Raw genomic sequence first — 20160 nt, 5'->3', positions numbered from 1 at the left:
TTTGCTCCTTTTTGGGTGCAATTTTTTTTGAAATGGGCTAGAATTTCGTGCTCTCCGCAGTGGTGAAAGAATTTTTTGGTTTTGATGCACGGATTTTTCAGAAAATGCAGTTTTTGGTGACTGTCCCTGAGTAATCCCAGTTTTTGCAACTTCAGAGGCTTCGTTTGGGGTCATCCGACCTCCTTTTCAGGTGCCGTTTTTTTTGAAAGTGCGTATTTTTTTGTCTACTTTCACATGATGCTATCATATTGATGTCATTGTAAGTAGAAATTGTACTTTCCGATTTAGGCCATTTTTGGCTCTCTTGGTACTTGTATATTTGCTTGAATCTCAGTTAGATTCATTGCACTATTGATTGAAGTCTCTTGTATCTCATTTGAGAAGTTGTAAAATTTGCATCATAAGTCCACTTTGCCTTGTTTTGCAAGTGGCTCATTGTAACCGCACTAAGTATAAAGTGCCAAAATCATCACTTTTGGGGGGGTACTTTGATTGATTGAATTTGGGGGGTGTCTCTTGTGCTTTTGTGCTCTTGTGTTCTTTCCTTTTTTGCTGCTATGGGTTCTTCTAAGTTTCCTCTCTTAACTCCACATAATTATGCTACTTGGAAAATTGATGCATGGAGTAAACTTATGGAAAAAGGACTCACTCATTACATTGATGGAACTATTGTTGCTCCAGCTGATCCTAAGGCTGATCCAGTTGGTCACTTAGATTGGCTCACTAAAAATATCATGGCAATTGGTACCTTAAGAAAGTATGTATCAAAGGATCTCATATTTCATATTGAGAAATGTACTCTAATCAAGGATGCTTGGCAAAAGTTTCAAGACTTGTATGGTCAAGTTGATGAGATTAGGGGATATCAAATTGATAGTGATCTCACCATGTTAGATCCCAAGAACTTTGATACTATACAAGATTATGTCACTAAGGCAAATGAGTTGAGGGCACAACTCAAAGATTGTGGCATTGATAAAAAGGATACTCAATTGATATTCAACTTGATAGGGAAGCTTCCACAAGAATATGCAGCATTTGTTTCTAGTTTCCAAACTCATAGGATGACAATGGGTTCAAGCTACAAAATGCCTACATTTGATGCTTTCAATGAAATGTTGATGATGGAACAAACTAAGTTGCTAAGCATGGGCATTCTTAAGACTTCTTCTAAGTCTCAAGCATTGGTGGCAAATCAAGGAAACAAAGGAAATCAAGGAAAGGACAACTCAAACAAGAAGAAATGGCAATCAAAGCCTAAAGACAAAGCACAATCTTCTCCACAACAAGGAGATTCATCTTCTTCCAAGAAAGATAATTCACCAAAGAGAGAGAGACCTACTTGTGCTTATTGTAAAAAGATTGGTCATGAGGAACATCGTTGCCATACTAAGAAGATTGATGAGCTCACGCATATCATCAAAAAGCATAACATTGATTTGCCTAAAGTCTACAAGAAGGATGATTCATCAACTTCCACTTCCTCACATTCAAAAGGAAAAGGGCAAGCATTCATGGCTTCTACAAGTGGAAAAACTCACTCTTTTGGAACAAGAAAAGGACAAGCTCTATGTGCTACAACAAATCATACTTCAGAGAGATGGCTTCTAGATTCAGGGGCTTCTCATCATATGGCATCTTCACAATCTATGTTCTCTACATTTGAGCCTTGCACCATGCCTCAGATTTTGATGGGCAATCATACATACATGGATGTGATTGGGAAAGGATCTATTGACATTGGGGATAACTCCTTCAATAATGTGTTGTGTGTACCCCACTTGACAAACAATCTCCTTTCTATCTATCAAATCACACATGGCGCAACTAAGAGAGTTGTGGAATTCACACCTGACTCAGTTTTTATTAGAGACATGGAGACTAGAGCTATCATTGCGACTGGGGTGGTTGATCATGCATCTCGGTTATACTCCTTTTCAGATTTTGTTGATGATGATGATTTCACATTTGATGATTCTACACATGTTGATCACACTTATTGTGATGATTCAGATTTTGAGGAGAACTTTGGACACTTGAACATGGGGATTCTCACATGTGATCCCATTCTTGAGTCTTGTATTTCATCTTCTCATATTGATATCACATCACCTATTGTACCTGATGATGCAGATAGTGCGACAGTTTTGCCTACATGTGATTCAGTGCAGCAGGATATATCTTGTCTTCCAGCTTCAGATTCATGGGATGATTACATGACAGATATTGCAGGTTTGTTTGTGGAATCCTACATTGCAGATTTGGGAGACATCATTGATGACATACATCTTCTCTTTGATGAAGATGATCCTTCTTCGATTGTTGCGAGGGCACACTCTGACCCTCTTGTTCATTCTCTACATGATCATTCTTTCGAGGTTGACATGACTGTGGATACTTATGTACAGCAGTTGGAGGAGGTCTCTTTATTCTTTGAGGAGACACATGAGTCTTTGGACATTGTTCTACATCCATCTTCACTAGATGTTGGAGTTCCTTTTTCAGTAGTATGGCACAGTTTACCATCTTTGGAAGGGGTATCTTTCAGCATCGACATGGGGACACTTGAGCAGTTTTCAGAGATTCCTTTCATCATGAGTTTTCTTCATACATCTTCCCTTCATGATTGGGGAGACTTCATGGATACACCTTTGGTTTTGTTTCTTCCTAAGGGGAGGAATGTTGTTCGACGTTCGTGGAGTAGTTTCTTCATACATCGAGCTTCTATCTTTGGTGCAGATTCTTCATTGAGGGATGATCACAGTTTGACTTCTCTTCTTCTCTCATATGGGGGGGACTATTTCCTCACATGGGGTTTTGTTCCTCACATACTTCTTTGAGAGTTCTCTTGTATAGCTTTCATCTCTCTTTTGGGGGAGGGTTTTTTCCCATTGGGTTTTTCTCTCTTTCCCCACTTTGTGAGAGATTTCATTGCATTGGTTTGCATGCATTTGCATTTGTTCATGGGTACCTAACATGGCCTCGTAGCCGGGACCCATCTTGCATTGCTTAGTTGCATTGTAGACTTAAGTGCATTCCCCTAAGTTGCACTTAAGGGGGGGTGTTGGTGTAAATAATTATTCATCATGGATATTATTACACTTACTTAAGTTTACTTAGGATAATGCATTTCATAGTAGTTTGGATATGAGACACTTGGGTGTTTGTGCCACATTGGGATAGTGTGTGTAGGAGAAATTCCACCTCTTATGGTGTTGATCTTGTTATTACACTATCATATCCACTTATTGTGGAGTGATAATTCCACCTTCGGTGGGTGATCCACCTCATGTGGAATATTATATTATTTCTCCTACCTACCCACACCTATTTCCTACCTACCCTTGTTTCTTATTGAGCCACATGTCATACTTGTGTGCTCCTACATATCCCTAGCCTTGCCTATATAAGCAGGCTCATCTACATTGTATGTAACAACAATTATTGATCATTTTCTATTGATGAGAATACAGTTTATTCTTGTCCCATATTATGTCTCTTTCATGTACATTTCAATGACTTCTTGATCTTGGCAAAATCCAACAATATCTATAATGATGGAAGATTTTTTAGGTATATATTACATGTTACTAGTAATATATATATATATTGCAATTTTCAATTTTGATAATTTATTTGTTGTATATACCACAAATCTATAATATTTGATTGCAACTAAAATATAAAAAATTACATATTAAAAATCATCTCGCGGCCCTTCCAAGCACATCCGTGAGGTTGTTTTCACCATTTGAGGCTGCTATTAAAAGTTGATCTCCAAGACCCCTTTATAAAATCTCTTTTAACCTACAAGATTAGACTCTCAAAAACTCAAAAGCACACACTTTAGTAGTATAGATTTGCATCGGGATCACCAAAATGAATGCATGCAAATGTAATAAATGAAATATGCATATAATTTGGCCTATTCAAAGAAACACATGCAAACCTCAAACGATAAGTAGCTTGATATGTTGATGATGGGTTGGATGTGGTTGCTCATTGATCCAGCAACATGACAATGTGATAAGGATGATTGGGTGCTAAACTGGACATTATAAGGATAGCATATGAAGAGATGATGGAAATGAGATAAGGGAGCTCAATTTATATTTTTTTCATAAGTAAAATCAATGGCCAAGATTCAATGTCAAAATGGAGGGTTAGGATTGAAAGGGAGTGTGGTCCCATATTTGAAGGCTTAGCCTTGTGACAACTATCACAAGGAGACGTGGGGTACAAGGGTAAGTGTGCTCACACATGTGTGAGAACACATGGGTAAGCTCATGAAAGGGACATGTCTATGACATGTGTAAGAGGTAAGGTAGTTATGAGGTGACATGTGAGTCACATGTTTAAAAGGTAGAGGGCTAGTGAAAGTGACATGTCTATGACATGTGTAAGGGGTAGGTTGACTTGTGAGTCACATGTGGGTTTTGGGTAGATGTGTAGTATTTAAAATTTAAATAAATACTAACATGGATTAGGCTTAGGTTAATTAGCTTAATGAGGGGATTTGGAATATAGGTTTGTAGGAATCACAAAATTAGTTTAATTAATTATGAATTAATTTTGCTAATTAGGATTAGGAATAAAATTAGAATATTCCCTAAAGGCAAAGTTTGATATTAAAATAAATAAAACTTTGGGAGGAATGCAAAGGGGATATTAATTAAATATGATTTAATTAATTTAGGGGTAATGATAAGATAAAATGATTAGTAAAAATAATCAAGGGATAAAGGGGTAATTAATTAAATATTAATTTAATCAATTTTATGTGTCTAGAACTCCAATCCCCTCAAACCAAATGTAGAAAGAGTCCACTTCCCATCCAAGATCCAAAACCAAAACTCCTCAGAAAAATTTCACGAACAACTCTCCTTTCAATGTTTCATAATAATCATACCTCCTCATAGTAAAAATAATAATAATAAAATTATCAACCCCTCACAAAAATTGAGAGAAAACAATAAATTATAACCTCCAAATACAACTCCCAAAAGATCAATCATAAAAAATGGGTAAGTAAATAAATAAACAAACAAATAGATTAATAAATAACTAAACAACCACATGCACAAATAAGCATAAATGCTCAATTAATATAACTCCACCAAATAAACATTAATTTATTACAAACTCCAATAAATAAAATGTGTGTGTGTGTGTGTAAAAAAATTCAACTATTTGGTGGATAGCTGGCAGTAGTAGCAACGATTTTGTGGATAAACGGCAGCAGTAGCAACCTTAAATTATGGTGTTGGCATGTTATGTATAGAATTTGTACACATGAAATCTTTAGATTTATTCGATACAATGTACCCATGAGTAGATTTGTTCAACACAAAACTTGTACCCACGAGTAGATTTGTTTGACACAACAATGCTTGTAACCATGAGTATCGAAGTGGAGACAACATATTTTTTAAGAAAATTAAAGAAAATGAGTATAGAAATGACTTCCTATTTTGTAGGTGACACCCTACTTTCTCGAATTGTAGGGTAGGTTACACCGTACATAATTTTTTAAGAAAATTAAAGAAAATGAGTATAGAAATGACCTTCTATTTTGTATGTGACACCCTACTTTCCTGCCTTGTTGGGTATGTTACACCGTACTTAAAATTTTTAAAGAAAATGAGTATAGAAGATTTAAATGATCTCCTATTTTGTAGGTTACACCCTACTTTCCCTCCTATTTTGTATATTTTTTGACACATCAAATATTTTGTTTGACACATTAGAATAATCTCTTTTGGCATTTCCTCGACAAGGTTATTGAAAGTAGAAATGTTGTTATTGAAAGTAGAAATGCTTTACATTTATTGAAAGTAGAGTTTAGAGTTCAGTTAGGGCAACTTGCCTCAACTTTCTTACAAAAACAACCTCAAAATTAAAGATATTGTCAGGAGCAGCCAAGAAGGAAGACTGAGAGGGGGGTGGGGGGTGAATCACTCTTCACCGAAATATAAAATTTAATCACAAAACATAGATCTGATAAACTATATTAATAATAATGATAAGAAAATTGACAACACAACACAAAACACCAAGATTTTAACATGGAAAACCCGGTTAAGGGAAAAAACACGGTGGGAACCTACCCACTATAAGATGATACTCTACAGTAGTATGTGAGAATATTACAATGGGGAATGCACTTGCATTCAGGCACACTACCTAGAGCTCACTGTTCAAAAGATAATTTCCTACAAGGCTACAACCGTCAGGGAAGTTTCCCCAACTTACAATAAGATTCGGACTACAATCCGAAAGCAATGAACTGAAATAATAGAATCTCCAAATGCCTGATTATAGTTCTAGTTAAGCACATATGTCTACTCTACAACACCAATCTCTCCTCAATCACAACATCGAAGGATGAATCACTTGTTCGCACATAAACCTCTCTTTGATAATGCAGACATTACATCGACACCTAAATTACATGAATATATCACCTATATATACAAATCATCAACCTTGATAACAAGGTCGGCTAAACCTTCAACCCTTAATTATAAAATTACAACACACGATACAAAGATCGACCTGCGGACCAATATAATGGTTTACATAGCATAGCATGGTCCTAAAACAAATTCCCTAACACTTAACTCCACTAGAAATCACATCAAGATCAACCGCAACACAATACACCACCAGGAAAACCGCATAACATGAAAATCATCACCGATTCATAGAAACCACCAAAAAAATTGCACAACAATCAATGTGGATCATCAAAACAAATATGACACAACTAGGAAACACCATCAAGCACGTTATAATCATCAGGAACAACTGCACCAACACCTCTTATCAAATCTTCATTGGTCAACATGTGAAAGCTCAAGAACACAACCAATCAACAACTGTCACAATGAAAGAAAACTTGCGGAGCACCAAATCATGATCCATCTTAAATAAAGATATAGAAGAAAATCCCAAGCAATATACTAAAAACTCGGCACAAGATCTGATCACACCAGAATATACCAGAGGAAATACTGAACTCTGCAAAATAGTGATCAACAAAACAACACTGCAAACCGGATCATAAGATCTTCCCAATCTGCAATCATCGGAGCAATACACAGGAGTATTTTGACATCAATGACAACATAATATCCTACCAACAACAATGACCAACAATATCCAACAATCTCCCCCTTTGGCATTGATGGCAACGTATGAATGTGAAAAACAGTCAATGCAAAGAAAGAAGATATCTTCAAAAAAAATTCCCCTAAGATCAGGACATATAAAGTAGTTTTTCATATGATCTCTCTCCCCTTTGACAACAATGCCAAAGATCTCAAAATAGAAAACCAAATTTACTCTCCCTCTTAGAATACGAAACATGAATCTCTCTCCCCAAAACACAAACTACTCTAGCAGAGGAGCAACACCAACTCACCAATCCAGATAAGGAGATAAAGCTTTGAAGTCCACCGGATTGATGCAACTCAATGCATCTAGTTCTCACCTGGAGGGGTGGATACCCCTAACTTTTCTCTCAAATAGACAAATGTATCTACAGGCAAAGGATTAGTGAAAATATTAGCTATTTGTTCCTTTGTAGATACATGCTCTAGCTTCACTTTCTCTTCACTGACTTGCTCTCTCAAGTAATGATATTTTATTGAAACATGCTTAGTATTTGAATGTTGCACCAGATTCTTTGACATGTTAATAGCACTGGAATTATCATAGTATCTAATAGTAGGACCATCATAAATAACTCAGATATCCTTCATCATTTTCTTCATCCAAACTACTTGAGTGCAATTACTAGCAACAACAATTTACTCAGCTTCAACAGTAGATAAGGACATTGAATCTTGTTTCTTACTAGCCCATTAAACCACCTTCTTACCCAAAAATAATGCTCCATCAGTAGTGCTCTTCTGGTCATCAATATCACCAACCCAATCTGCATCAGTGTAGGCACATAGCATGAAATCATCATTCCTTGAATACCATAAACCATAATTCACAATTCCTTTCAAGTATCTGAATATCCTCTTCACATCAGTGACATGACTCTCTTCTGGATCAACTTAATATCTAGAAGCCATGCACACAACATGCATAATGTCTAACCTAGACTGTATAAGATATAGCAGTCCACCAACCATAGATATGTACAAACTTTGATTAGCTTTCGGAGATTTGTTATTCTTAAACAATTTACAACTAGTCACCATAGGAGTTCCAACAGGTTTAGAGTCATCTAACCCAAACTTCTTCTGTAATTCCTTCACATATTTAGTTTGAGATATGAATATACCTTTTTTGGTCTGTGAAATTTGTAAACCTAAGAATAATGTTATCTCACTCATCATAGATATCTCAAATTCTTTATACATATCACCGGTAAACCTCATGCTCAAATCATCATCACCTCCAAAGATAATATCATCAACAAAGACTTCAACAATTAGGATGTTATCATTCTCAATCTTAAAGTATAGATTATTGTCACCAACACCTTTACTAAATCACACTTTCAACAAATATTTATCTAGTCTATCATACTAGGCTCTAGGGGCTTGCTTCAATCCATAAAGAGCTTTCTTCAGCTTACATACCATGTCTCCATCATCTGATAGTGAAAATCCCTTAGGTTTCTCAATGTAGACTTCTTCCTCTAGATCACCATTCAAAAAGGCAAATTTGACATCTATCTAGTATATCTTGAATTTTTTATAAGAAACATAAGCAAGCAACAGTCTAACAGCTTCAAGTTTGGCCACCAGAGCAAAAGTCTCCTCATAATCTATTTCTTTTTTCTTAGAATATCCTTTGCAAACCAGTCTAGCTTTATTTTTGACAACTTCACCAACTCCATTCAATTTGTTCTTGAATACCTATTTAGTACCAATAATATTCTTATCCTTAGGTCTAGGCATGAGTCCCCAAGTATTATTCTTTTCAATCTGATCTAGTTCTTCTTCCATTGCTCTCATCCAATTTTCATCTTTGCAAGCTTCAACAACATCTTTAGGTTCAACTTTAGAAATCAAGCATACTTCTTCAACGGCTAACCTTCTTCTAGTCATTACACCTTTGTCCTTATCACCAATAATCTAATTTTCAAAATCATTCAGCCTTACATACCTTGGAGTCTTCTGATTGTTCTAATTATCAGTTTCTTGGACTTCTTCACCAGCAACAGCAACATCCAGATTGACTATCTCTACTGGACCATTTTGCTTAGGCTCTTCAGTCTGAATAGGAGCTAAAACAATATGATGTCCATCATCATAACCACATACTCTGATATCTTTTCCAAGGTTCTCATCCACCTTCACATTTTCACTCTCCACTATCTTTCTCAGTCTCTTGTTGTAGCACCGGTAGGCTTTTCTCTTGGTTGAATATCCCAAGAAAATTCCTTCATCACTTCTAGCATCAAACTTTCCTATATCCTCATCTCTCTTGATATAGAATTTGCTACCAAATACTCTGAAATATCTCATAGTAGGAACATGACCAAACCATAACTCATAAGGGGTCTTATTGGTATCACCTTTGAGGTAAACTTTGTTGAATGTGTAAACAGCAGTGCTAATGGCTTCTCTCTAGTAGATATTTGGAACATTCCCTTCAATAAACATAGTCTTTGTAGCATCCAAGACACTTTTGTTCTTCCTTTCAATAACTCCATTCTGCTGAGGGGTTCTAGGAGCAGATAATTGTGTTCTAATCCCATGCTTCTCAAAGAATGAATTGAACTCACTGGAACAAAATTCTCTACCTCTATCATATCTCAGACACTTCACCTTCTGTCCAGACTCAATCTCAACCTTTTCTTTGAATATCTTAAATTTGTCCAACACTTCTGATTTCTCCTTCAAAAAGACAACCCACATCATCCTAGAAAAATTATCAATTACTAGAATAAAATATATATCACCTTGCACACTTCTAACATTTGTAGGTCCACATAAGTCAGTATGCACAAGGTCTAGCAATCCATCAGATGTATACTATTTTATCTTGAAAGAAATCCTTGTTTTCTTACCCAACTGACATTCCTTACATACCGAATTAGAAGGCTTAACAATCTTAGGCAGATCTCTCACAGCATGTGTAGAACTTATTTTAATCATTGAATTAAAACTTACATGACACATTCTCCTATGTCACAACCAACTCTCATCAATTTGAGAAATCAAACAACTTTTTTCACCAGCATACAAATGAAAAATGTTACCTTTAGTCTTAGTTCCTGATGCAATCTCTATACCAGAGTCATTTAGGATCTTGCATTTTCCATCCTTGAATTTTAGATCATAACCTTTATCAACCATATGTCCAACAATCAAAAGATTATTCTTCAAACGTTCAACATACAAGACATCGTCATTGTTATGCTTACCATCAAAAGAAATATAACCTCTCCCATGGCTCACATGGGCTTTGTCATCTCCAAATCTAACTATTCCACCATAGTATATTTCCATACTCACAAACTTTCTTTTATCACCGGTCATATGACATGAACAACCACTGTCAATTACCCATTCATTTTTCTCTTCAATGTTAGAAGCTAAGGATTTCTCCTCAATTGTACAGGTAGTGGAATCAACAGGTATAGGTCCATCTTCCTTAATGGAAAGGAATATAACTTCATCTCCTTCTAATTCTTCATCTATAATACCTTCATCAACAACATAATAATAGTTCTTCTGATTCTTATACTTCTACTTAGGATTGTAAATATTATCATACTTCTCATGATTTTCATATATGTCATTCCTATCATGCTTATCAAACTTATCATGCCTGTCATACTTAGCCATTCTCTCTAGGCATCTAGAACAAAAATGTCCTGTCTTATTATAAGAGAAATATTTCAAAGGCAACTTTCCATCATACTTACCAGCTCCTTTAGGAAATCTTTGAGAAATCAGTGCTTCAAGTTCATCTAGCTCTATTTCTTTCTCTTCCATCCCTCTTCTCTCTCTTTCATATCTAGATATTATGCACTCATCAAGATCATATTTTTTCTTAATGGATAGAGATGTAGATGCTCTAAATGCAGTCTCAAACTTTCCATGTGATTCTCCAAACTCACTTAGCTCAAATGCAACAATCTTTCCAACTAGTTTATCTCTTGTCACTGTAGTCACACTCCAAATCTCATCAATAGGAGAAGCCTTATGTTTATAAGTAAGAGGCAAATATCACAACACCTTAGCAATAATTTCATCTTTCTCAATGGTTTCATTAACACATCTAATACCTAAGACAAGATCATTGACCTTATCCATGAAAGAGTGTATGTTCTCATCATCTCCCATCTTCAACATTTTATATTTTCCTTTCAAACTCTGCAACATAGCAACCTTCACTTGTTTATCACCTTCATATAGAATCTCAAGCTTCACCCAGATCTCATGTGCAGTCTAAAGTCCCTTCCATTCCTTCCATATAGCACAGTTACTCCCATCAAATCTCAGACTGTCCTTAAAAATAACACCTTGAGCTTCCATCTTGGATCTCCTCAAGTGATTAACTTTTTACCGAAGTATCTATCTCTAATACCAATTGTTAGCAGCAGCCAAGAAGGAAGACTGGAAGGGGAGGGTGAATTAGTCTTCACTGGAATATAAAAATTAATCACAAAACATAGATCTGATAAATTGTAGTAATAATATGTAATGCCCCGCCAGGAAACCCCTAAGGGTTTAAGTTAAAAACACTCAATTAGAGTGTAAATATTTTTTTTTTATAATAATACTAAGAGTAGTTAATTATAAGTTACAACATTAAGATAATTTGGAGTTATCTGAAACTTAGATAACACAGCGGAAGGCTAAATGATCCTAAGAGGTTTCCCAACGTGATTACATAACCTTACACCTAACTCAACTTGTCTCAAATGATACATAAATCTGGATGTCTTAATTGTGGGATAATGCTTAAGACATGATTATATATATGTTCGATGATATGACATCTTAGAATTTTAGGAAGCGTTCATTTACTTTGGGTGGTTGGGAGGCCATCGAGAGGTTATTTTCTCAATGCACTTTAATTCATAATTTCACTAGGAGGCCTCCCAATAGGTTCAAGCGTTTAATATAACGAAGTTCATTCATTGGGTTTAGGGTATCCATTCACAATTGATATCATCCTTTAATATTATAAGTATGGCTAATAAGATGAGATACATTCATTAAGGAATAAACTACAATTAATAGAGTGAGGTCCCTTCATTTGATTTCAGGCATAGCCAACTAATGAGTTGTAGTTCTTTTATGAAAGATAAATTGTGAGTAGCCATAGAATTCATTGAAGTTTTATTAATACTAATAGATGGCTAAATTCGTTAAGGTGAAAATGTATTAGGACACATGAGAGCATCCCTTGAATTAAAATATAGTTAGCAAGATGATATTCATCATTACATGATTAAAACATGAGTACATAGTGACGTTCTTTCATTAGGATTAAAGTATAATCATCTTATTGCATGTCACTCCTTTTTAATCAAATAAGGTTAACATGAAGAGATACATTTACTAAGGTTGAGATAAAATCAACTATACCCATACTTCCCATTTTAGTTCCATTTTAGCAATTATAAGGGATTCTTTTATTAAGGATTACAATTATGGATAAATAGTTGAGTTAACCCAATTTTCTAGTTAATTTTGGTAAGGATTATTTGTTGAGATTAAAACTTGCAATAACTAAACAAATTCATCCAATATAGTGAAACATAACTAACATGGCGTTACCAATTTACTAAGGTAAAAAGGTAAATATCTATATGAGGTTCATCCTTTAAATTTCACTTAGAATTTATAACATTAATTCAAACTTTGTTTCCCATTTCACATTCGTTCCATTTATATGCTTAATAACAAGTTAATCCAATAATGTAATCTAGCAAGATTCTTTCCACTATTACAACTTTTAATTCACATTTTCAAAAATACTTTTCCATAATCTCATTTACAATCTTTCATGAACCTGATTACTACATTTGTCAAGATGAATAATTTTATGCACTTAGATTTAAATTCATTAAATTCACACCATGCACTTATACAAGATATCCACCATACATAGTAACTTAAAGCATGAAACAACGGAAACTAAAACATTGCATAACACAGATATGATCTCGGAGTTCACCCCTAAAGGGCTACATCTCTGGGTCTGCTCAACTGCAAGACCCCTCTGGCATTTAATATAGTTAAGATTACATAATTTACACGTCTTTTACAATCCTGCCTTTGTGGCGATCACAACCATAATACAAATGATCACTTCGGTCAGTAAATACATCTCTACAAGTTTTCCAACCAAGTTCACATAAATGTAAGCATCTCTCGCCCAGGTATATTACTTAGTCCTTAGATAAACATCATTGACATATTGGTCTAGGACTATACCCTAGTTCCCCACTCTAGCAACACAACTATACCCTAATTCAAGAAAATATACTTTGAAAGGAGACTTTGAAATGAAAGGAAACGCTCCCCAATTATTTATAAATCTCTTGCATATATATATGAAGCAAGTATACGTGAATCTCAATAAGTATCTAACCGATTTCAATTAACGTCTGAGCACTAAGGGTTAATTCACTAACAGAATTCATTACAAAGGGACCAAGAAGCCACATATAATCAATGTTATATATTGATATAGGGATTACCTAAAATAACATTTAAGAAGCACCCACATTTAACCATAATTCGTAATTAATATTTATTAATGCCATTTATATAAATCGGAGCGTAGCAAAAGCATACACTACTATATGGGTTATCTAAATATCAATGTTCTAAATTCCAAATATTATTTAATACTCATCTTAAATAATATTAAATAATTAGAAAAGCAAAAGACTAAATTTAAATAATTAAAAACTCCATTTAAAATCATTATATTTTTTTTTTTCATTTATTACCATATCATTAGTTTATTATTTTTGACAATATTTTAAAAAAATAATAATAATAATAATAATAATAAATTAAAATAAAATAAAATAAAATAAAAAATAAAAAAATAAAACAAAATGTTAATTTGGGGTTACCCACATGGACCCCAACGTGGGCCCCCTTGGTAGCCCATGCTACCATTGGTAGCGCTGCTACCAAATGGTAGCAGGCCGCTACCTTTGGTAGCGCTGCTACCAAATGGTAGCAGGCCGCTACCTTTGGTAGCGCTGCTACCAAATGGTAGCAGGCCGCTACCTTTGGTAGCGCTGCTACCATTTGGTAGCAGTTCGCTACCAATGGTAGCGCTGCTACCAACTGGTAGCAAAGCTACCCTTGGCAGCCCTTTCCTCCCAGCCGTATGGGTAGTGAAAGTAAAATTTATTTTTTTTTATATTTTTTTTTTTAAATTATTTCTGCTAAAATAACAATAACAGGTCCAGACAGCACTGCCAAAATGTGCAGTCAAAAAATTTACTTATTGGATATATATAATTTTTTTTTTAAAATAGAATATGTAAGTATAACAAAGAAATGAATAACTCACCCAAAACACACAGTCTGAAAAAACACAGACTTAAAACTTTTTCTAGCATTCCTCCATTTTGAAAGAAATCATAGTCACATACACATTTACTTATTTATTTATTTATGTTTTTTTTCCAAAATGTCAAGGGTTTCAATACAATGGAGGAAATTGTTGAATAACCCACCCATCAAGAAAATCTTTGGCACAAGGAAACTCACCTCCCTCACAAAGATCCAACATAGCTATCATTTTACAAATTTCTACAATAAAACTCACTCACAAACATCAATGGAAAATCTGAAAACCAATGTTGCAAGAAAGAAAAAAAATACAAAACCCTCTTTTTTTTTGTAAACATTTTAATCAAGCTAATGATCAGATTCCTACCTCAAAACGCATTCCGGGAAGAATATTTTTGAAGAAGAGCTCCCAAATCTGCTGCTCCATAACTCCATCTTTTTCCAAGATCCCCAATCTCTCCTCCAAAAACCATTTTTTTTTTTCCAAAAAAATCACCAAAAGAAAGAACCCCCAAAAACATTTCCAAGCTAGGTTAAAAATGAGAAACCCTATTTTTGCCCTAATTTTCAATTTCGAATTTAAGCATTTATTTTTATTTTTATTTTAAAATAAAAGGAACATGAAAGTGGAAATCATTATTTTCCACTACTCAGCAAATCTAACTTGTTTTATTCTAATTAAAATTTACATGCTTCTATTTCTTATTTAATTCTAATTTTCATCTCTCTAAACATCAATTTAGGCCTACATTTATATTTTGAACTGTTAACAAGGGTGAGGTATTTAAATAAATTTAAATTTCAAAAATCAATCCTTTATACTATATCAATTTTGCAAGTAAAAAGAATAATTTCCTTTTAAATAATAAAATCTACCCTTTCTATTTCAAAATGCGAAAATGATAAATTTTATTTCTATTTCCCAAATGATTTTAAATCTTTCTTTTCTAAGACGCATAACTCATTAAATTCGTTATTATTAAAATTAGCTATTAAATTGACTCGCTATAACATAATAAGCGACCTTTTTAAATAAATGACTAATCTAATGAAAGAGTCCTATTTATTCTAATTTCTCAACTACAAATGCATAAATGAGCACATTAATCCAAGTTAAATACCTTAAGCTTGCTACAATAATGATTAAAGCGATCTCTTTAAATTAATGATTAATCATATAAAAGAAAACTACCTATTTTAAATTTTCTACATTACTAATGCGTACATCCACACATTAAATTGAATTGAATATTTATAATAACAAACTCCACTTACCCCGCGCAAGGCATGCAAATCGAGGAAGTCCACCAAATCACACGACATGCAACCCAACGAAGAGAAATCCCCCACGAACCACACACGCGATGCTCACCTGACCATGGCTAAGGCAAGACAAGAGTTTTATAACCACCACATCCGAATTCTAAGGATGAAGGAGGTATACTCAACCTTGTAAATCCCAAAGAAGATGAACCTCACCCTAGGCGGTGTTGTACCTGCAATCTCCTTCACCCATGAATTCATGCAAGCATACATATACATATACATATTCAATGAAGGCGTTAGCTCGAGATTTATCACAAGAGTTAGGAAATAATTACATATACACAAGAATCAATGCAAAAGCACAATAATAGGTATGCATGATTATTTATATTATCTAAACTACACATAGCACCACGGTTAACCTACCATTCAAGAATGCCACATGGGAAATCAACCAAGGTCAAATGAGTATTACCAGTCTGACTAGGGTAGGGGCATTACATAATAAAGATAAGCAAATTGACAGCACAACACAAACACCAAGATTTTGACATGGAAAACCCAGTTAAGGAAAAAACCACGATGGGAACCTACCCATAGTAAGATGATACTCTGCAATAGTATGCAGGAATATTACAATGGGGAATGCACTTGCATTTAGGCACATTGCCTAGAGCTCACTGCTCAAAATATAATTTCCTGAAAGGCTACAACCCTCAGGGAAGTCTCACTGACTTACAATAAGATTCAGACTACAATCCTGAAGAAATGAACTGAAAGTATAACATCTCCAAATGCCTGATTATAGTTTTGGTTAAGCACAGATGTCTGCTCTGCAACACCAATCTCTCCTCAATCACAACATCAAAGGATGAATCACTTGCTCTCACATAAACCTCTCTCTAATAATGTAGACATGACATCGACACCTAAATTACATAAATATATCACCTATATATACAAATCATCAACCTTGATAACAAGGTCGGCTAAACCCTCAAACCTCAATTACAAAATTACAACACATGATACCAAGATCAACCACCATACCAATATAATGGTTTACATATCATAAAATGGTCCTAAAAAAAATTCCCAAATGCTCAACTCCACTGGAAATCACATCAATATCAACTGCAACACGCTACACCACCAAGAAAACCGCATAACACAAAAATCATCACCGGTTCATAGAAACCACCAAAAACTCACACAACGATCAATGTGGATCATCAAAACAAATAGGACACAACTAGAACATACCAGCAAGTATGTTATAATCATTAGGAACAATTGCACCAACACCACTTATCAAATCTTCATCGATCAACATCTAGAAGCTCAAGGATACAACCAATCAGCAACTATCATGAAGAAAGATAACTTGTGGAGCACCAAATCACAATCCATATGAAATAAAGATACACAAGACCATCCCAAGAAATATCCCAAAAACTCAGCACAAGATCTGATCACATCAAAATATACCAGAGGAAATATTGAACTCTACAAAATAGTGATCAATAAAACAAAACTACAAACTGGATCATAAGATCTTCCCAATCTGCAATCACCAGAGCAATACATAGGAGTATGTTGACATCAATGACAAAAACATATCCAATCAACAATGACTAACAATATCCAATAGATATGTGTCTGAAAAATCTACTGAAACCCAGATTCAAGTCCCTAAATTTTAAATTTCTATTTCTTGAGGTCCCTAAGCCTCTCAACAATAGACCATATTATATTTAGGGGTAGGGGAACTCCCTCCCTATATGGAAAGTTGCCCTGACTGACTGTACTCTAAACTACCCATTGTACAATGTACTCTGAATAGTCCTAATCTTATGAAGAGGCCTACTTCTAATTGATTCTATTGCCATTGGTAACCTCCACTAGGCTTCACCTTCACTTCCACATTGCCAGATTATATACGTATAATGAAGAGGCATACCTCTAATTAATTAATTAATTTACAAGAAACATGGTAGTAAATTGAATTAATTTTCTAAAGGGGGGGAAACTTGTGAATCTAAGCAGTAAGTGGATCTAAGTCGTAGTAATATAGTTCTATCTATAAGCGAATCTAAGTTGTAAGATAGTTGTTTTATATGTCATATGGTTAGGCTACCTACTTAACCTACTAGAATAAGCTAGAAGAAAAGGACCACCCACACTATAGATACCTACTTAATTGCTAGATTATATATGTAAAATATCAACAATGATAAGAAAGGTATTCGATTCTATACGTCCTATAAAATTGTAGGGGGGCAACAATGATAAGAAGATAGTTGTTAACCATTTTGTTCTCCCCAGTTCAATCCTCCCACCCTAAATATTTGGCCATAGATTTAATCTCCCCTAGACTTAACCTTATAATAATCGTAGATAGCTCAAGATTCATGGGTAGGGGAACTTAGGTTGTCACCTACTCAGAAAAGAGGGGTAGGAGAACTAGGAATAAATGGTGGGATAACATTGAGTTGTTCACCTATGTATTATATGCCCCATGCCAATTAGGTACCTTCCTTATACCCTATCCTTACCTTCCGCAAATAATTGATATCTCTCCTAATTAATAGTCACCCACCCCCTTATTGATCAGCCTGCTAGAATAAGACAACATAACTTTTTTAAATAAAGTCGTATTGATTCACCTCATAGAGTAGGTTACACCCAACTTAAAAATTAATTTCCATTTTGTAAGTATTATAAATATCTCATCCCCTCAACTTGAATTCATTACATGTCTCACAAATTCATACCTACATTACACGTCTCACAAATTCGTACCTACATTATATGTCTCATAAATTGGTACCTACAAAAATGGAACACTAGTTGGCCACTTGGGTAGCAGATTCATCTGCTCGGGCTCCGACCCAAAGAACCAACTCAAAAGGAGACGGAATACAATTTTGATTGAAATTTGGAAACAAACCAAAGGGAATTACCAACCCTACTATTTTAAGGCAAATGAAATGAAAATGAATTCACCAAAAATTCAAATAAAATGAAAATAAATTCAAACTGAAACAAGATATTTTAATTTTAAGCTCAAAGTATAGCCAAAACAACTTGCTTCTTATCATATTTTTGTTTATTTCTTCAAATAAAATGAATTTCCTTCCTCCACCTACAAATAAAAGTATATTTGTTTCTTCCCCCCCCTTCAAGCCCCAAATTAGTGCTAGGAATGAATAGTGAGATTTTGCAATGAGTAGGAAATCAAGATGAAATTCACACGTCTCACAATTCGTACCTATTGGGATAAGTAATCTGACCTTTCAGAATATCTCATCCCCATATCTATTTACATGTGTCAAAATTTGTACCTACATATTCATTATGTTCCAAATATACTTTGGTTGATTGATTTCCCTACTATTCATAATATAGTTCACACCCACCCATGTTACGTATATAATACCAATTCATTAATTAATTAATTAGGAGAGATCATTTATTTTTCTTGTAAAATGGTCCTACTCTAGATAGTAATTTTTGGGGCATTTTTAGCTCCACGGATTTGGAGGCCCATAGATATAACATCCCCTGGACTTAACCTTTACTAATCGATAATATAAATAGTTCTTCAAAACACACTGAAAGTGGACAACATAATTTTTGGACGAAAATGAGTACATAAGCTTTAAAATGACCTCCTATAACCCTACCCTAGGACAACATTATTATTTTTTTTAAATGGGTATAGAAGCTTTGAAATGACCTCATATACCCTCACCCCGGGACAACATAATTTTTGAAATAAAATGAGTATAGAAGCTTAAAAACAACCTCCAATTTTGTAGGTTACAACCAACTTTCCCACCTTGTAGGGTAGGTTACACCCTACTTTCCCTCCTATTGGGAGGGAGGGCCCCTACCATATAATTTTAACTACTATTTATAAAGGGGTAGCCAGTTGATAATTAACTGGTAGTCTTCTGATCGATAACTATTCTAAAGGGGGGTGGGAGTAATGGAAAGTCATCTCTTCAAGTAGGGCAGGCCTACTATTCTATGGTGGAGGTTATAGATTCAGTTGGGTGGGCCCCTGGGGGTGGGTGGTAGAACAAAAGGGTGCCAGAGCCATTTAATTTTCTGCCCTATGGGGGCATGTTATGTATAGAATCGAGAAAATTCAACTATCGAGTATCCGAGAGAACTAAAGTTTGACTCAATTGTTTCTTGCCGGCCTTTAGAATAGTAGGGCCATCCCAACTTGAATCTAATATTTTTTTGAAGAGAAAAATGGATGTCCATCCCATATGAGAAAGGAGGAAGTTGGATTCTAATCACCAGTATTAGGTGATGAGTTAGGACAACCAACCAAGGGTGGAGTTAAGGTGAAAGAGACTATCCT

Source organism: Cryptomeria japonica, chromosome 1 (assembly GCF_030272615.1).
Source record: "Cryptomeria japonica chromosome 1, Sugi_1.0, whole genome shotgun sequence".
Taxonomy (NCBI): Eukaryota; Viridiplantae; Streptophyta; class Pinopsida; order Cupressales; family Cupressaceae; genus Cryptomeria; species Cryptomeria japonica.
Note: the sequence above shows the minus strand (reverse complement) of the source record.